We start from the raw sequence: 4,810 nt of genomic DNA, 5'->3' as shown, positions 1-4,810 counted from the left end.
CCGCTGTGGCGCCGCCGCTGCCGCACGCAAAATATAGCAGCGCGTCACGGACTGGCCACCGCGCGACGTCAGCGTGCAGGAGGTGGAGGCAGCGGGAAATACTGAATAAATAAAACTCAGATTATCCACTTATTTTTGAAATTTTAACATTAGGCTTGACGTTTGTGTAGGTTGTGAACGCCCAAAATAAAATGCAGTTCTATTTTTTTGATTAGCAGTAAAAAAAAAGTCTTATGTCACTCATGATGAGGGCTCCTTTAAGTCTATAAACATGGCTGTTGGAATGTGAATCATGCAAAATAAACATTTTCAATAACTATTAATGTGCATTGTCCTTATGAATATAATAACGGTATTTATATAGCATCTTTCAAACACATATACACATCAACAAGTTGAGATGGACGATAGGACACTTTTTACAAACAGTAAAAACAACAAATAATAAATACAATTGAAATTAACAGATAAGGTAAAAAGACAGTAAAGAGACATTACAATAAAGAAAAGAAACAAGATGACTGAAAACATGCAATGACACATGAACATTCCCCCTGCTTTGTTTCTTTTAAATATCACCAGAGCCAGATTAACCCGCTTAACCTTCTCCACAAAGGTCAGTTAACACATTTGTTTAAAGCCCACTCATTGCTTATGTTGTGCAGTCAAATACTTTTCAAACGCACATAAGTTTGTTTGAAATTCAAATGGCTATCCTAAAGATTTAATTTAAAAGAATCTCTTATGATTTCAGGTGGATATTTTCCTTTTTAATAGAGGTCATTTTGACATGACACGCAGCATGGAAAGCACAGGTGTAAATAATGCAGTTAACAACGGCTGAATCCCATTTAGCTGCTTTGATGTCAGGGTTGAGGCATTGTTCCCGCTGGCTCATTGTCACTTACTGCAACACTTGAATAGAACAGAGCTGTCGTTAGTGTTATAAGTAACACCTGTGCTGCTCCTACTATGACAAGTCAGAATGTCTGTTGTGAAAAGGGCCTATTGTACTTTAGTGGAACTAATTCATTAAATTACCACAATTACCATATTGCTTCATAGACTCCCTGCTGTATTTGATGACCCTGGGGCACCTGCCCACCTTAAACAGTCTTTTATAACACCAATTCATTCTGAGCTAACATTTTTGGCCTATAATTTTATATGGATGTTAGCTAAATTTACATTTAAACTGTATATATAGCATTACTATACCAGGAAAGTGGTAATATGAGAGATAATGCTCAAACAAACATAAGACTAAATACCACACAAACACACTGTGAAAGCTGTAAAGAGAGAGCTTCGTTGGGTTTCCCTTTCCTTTGTGGCCTTTCAAAAACAGGATGCGGGACGAGGGGGAGCAGCACTTTATTCACAGGTTGACTCAGCTCGCCCGAAACGTGGCCTCAGGTGGTTGTTTACAGACTTTCCCCGCCCGTACACCGCACCGAGTGAGGCAGGCTGCAACACACTTGCAGGGCTGACTCCTTCACACAAGTGTGTTTTTGCACATGCAAAGACAGAAATAAGTGGTGAACCTTTACAGTACCTCCACTAAATGGTTTCCTTTATGGTGGCTGTGCATGTGTAGATTGTACTGTGGGTGGGTGACAATAATATCAACACTCCTTGACCTTTTAACATAAAAGTGGATATATTAAGGTTAGCCTGTAGCATTAACATTACACATGACATTAAAAACACCTTGGTTAGTTACAACAGCTGTTAGAAACATGCAAACAAAAGCTGTAGAATCTATGGGAATGCATAATGTTCAGCAGGGAAATTACCATAGCAGTTTTATTGATATATCCTCCCTTTTATGAGAAATTACTTTGGGCTTTCTTCTGGGAAAGAAGTTTATAGCCTCCTTCTCCAGCTTATGAAATGCTAATGAATAAGATCTTTTGTATATAAAAATGTCCCCTCTCAGCATCCCTATTCTGTCAACAACAGCAGCAATGTTCCTCGGACAATGTGTTCCACTTCTTAGTTCTTGAATCACATCCCCATTCTTTACATGACGTTTTTCACTTCTTCCTTTAAGATAAGGGAAGAAGTAATGAGTTCATGTGTGTTTGGGTTTTGGTCATTTTTCTGTACTTGTTTTGGACTAGAGGAAAAAAAACACAGAAAGGCAACATGTCTTTGCCTTTGTCTTCTTCATAAGCTTATTAGAAATCATGCATGAATGTTGAGACACAACCATGTGAAATGAAGCAAGACATAAAAGTTTTGATTGGTCTGTTACAGTATCTAAAAAGTATCATCCTGCTACAATCTGCAGTAGCAGAATGGATACAAAACAACTTTGTTGAAAAAACAATAAGTGACAAACATCAGTATTTAGATCCAAGTCAATGATTGAGAACCATCAGTTGGAAAACTACAGATAAACAAAAGCATCTGGATCTCAGACATCATTTTTCAATATGTAAGTGAAAGTGAAATGGTTCAAATAAAACTTTCGGTAACACATTACTTTCCGTTGTAATAAGCGTTAGTAAATAGGTAATACAGGTCTTGCTTATTAACGTTATTGTGTGTTGAGACTATATAGATTGTTAGTATGTATAGATGACAAAATAGTACAACGTTTTTATTTTTTTCTAGATGCATCCAAAGCCTTTGACAAAATCAATCATGGAAAGCCAGACTTCAGGAGCGTGTTGTCCCACCGTACATGATAAGGACATTGCACTACTGGTACATACTGGTACTGGTACGAGTTTATCTGCACCCTTCCTTGTCTCTAATGGTGTGAGACAAGGAGGAATCTTATCACCTGTGCTGTTCTGTATTTGGATGATCTTAGACAGTTGAACCAGTGTAGGACTGGATGCATAGTGAGAGACAGACTTATTAATCACTTTGTATTTGCTAATGACTTAGTCATCATATCTCCTTCTAGTGCTGTCTATAGCAATTGCTGAGAGTATCTTTCTTTGTGATTTAAATATTCACCAGTTAAACAGTAATTACAACAAAAATATTTAAGGCTCCATGGGCGGGCAGCTCGGGCTGCGGGCTGTGTTAGTCCATCCGATTGACATACCATACCACCCGTCATACTGCACGCTGGCTTTCCTGCCTAAGGGGCCCCACTGCGCTTTGTCACAAGCCGGCTCGAACATGTAGGCCTATGGCTGATTCTCTCTCAAATGTGTTTAGTCATCTTGATGGGCGGTTTGCACACTTCTCTTTCACCCCGGGCCTGCGCGTCAACCTCGGGTAGAAGATAGAACGTAGTCCGGCATGGCGAGGCCAGACGAAAAAAACTCAATGAGGGAGAAAGAGTAGATGTGCTTCCAGTCACTTCAGAGGTATTTTCTTTTACTTTCTATGTAGGAAAAGTAGTTTTTACATACAAAATGTGTCTGGAGTGGGACTTTAAAGACAGAGTGGATAATAAAGGATTTAAATAGTTAGCGCTTAATAAATGGTTAATAATACAAGTATTATAAATGGATTATAATCTAACAATAAACTGTTCATGATGCTATTAACACTAACTTCTTATTGTTTAAAAGCATCATATAAGAAATAGATTACCTATTAACCAAGGTTTATTTCAAGGGACTTAATGTAAAGTGTTACCAAACTTTCCAAAGGTTATTTATGTGGATGCATAAGACACTGACTCATTTCCATAATTTGTTGGCATCACCAGACTGAAAGAAGAGTTCTTTAATTTCCAACTTATTGTCAGAATAAAACAAAACTGTTAAGTGTTTCTATCCACAGTTCACTGGAAATGACCACTGTGGCGTCATGGGAAAACATTTATATTTTGTCAAATATTCCCCAAACAAAAGGGACTCTTTGTAAGAATTCCCTTTTCCCTGTGACTGTATGCTGTATGTTTTCACACCACAAACACAGTGTACATTATCATGGGTACTGAAGTGCCCCCCTTTGGCCAAATACAGAACTTCAGATTCTCATAATAAAAATGTAACATTCATGTCTGTCCAACAGAGGGCAACATACTCCTCACTCTCACTTCCCTTTTTTAGGAGACTCCTCAGCAACTTTATGAGATACACCTGTTCAACTACTGACCAATGACAATGAGTTCACTGGACTCAAACGTCCTCCACAGTCCAGGGTTCCCACTCTTTTCGCAAGGTCATTTTCCAGGACATTTTCAGAGATGACAGTGATCAAACCATGCCCTAATATGTTCCTCTCTGTGGAAGTCTGATTAAAAAAATACGCAGTCTTTGACTTTAATCTATCTATGAGGTCATCTCTAACATACTTAAAAATAATGATGACACATTTCACTTTATTTTTACCAAGCTACAGTGATGGATTGGGCAACTCTCACTTCAGCTTAATAAATAATAATACAAAATAGACTAGGTAAATGAACGTATCAGAGACCTGCCTTATAAGAAAACAAATAAGTGCACCGTTTGACTGTTATTTTGGGTAGGGTTGTCTCAAAAGATACTGCTAATGCTGGATCAAGTATAGGCAAGTACATGAGTCTATGCACCGACCCAATACCACACAATTTGGCACAAAAAAATAAAGCAGCTTTAAAAGCAGTATGGTCCGTTCTGATAGAAGAGATATTTTTCCAAAAATCAATTCTTCTTCGCCACAGCCTACACAGCAAGTTTCCACAAAATTACAGCCTATTCAACGTTCCCAATTCAACGTTAATAACCCTGAACACAACTTAGTCCTTTCACATGGAAATGGAACGAGAGATTTGTATCATGAATGTGCAGCCCAAAAAAGAAAAATTATCAGCCGCTGTGTGACGCTGTCATGCCAATATGGACCAAAATCTCTG

This window comes from Echiichthys vipera (genome assembly GCF_963691815.1).
Source record: "Echiichthys vipera genome assembly, chromosome: 2".
Taxonomy (NCBI): Eukaryota; Metazoa; Chordata; class Actinopteri; order Perciformes; family Trachinidae; genus Echiichthys; species Echiichthys vipera.
This window is presented reverse-complemented; position numbering follows the sequence as displayed.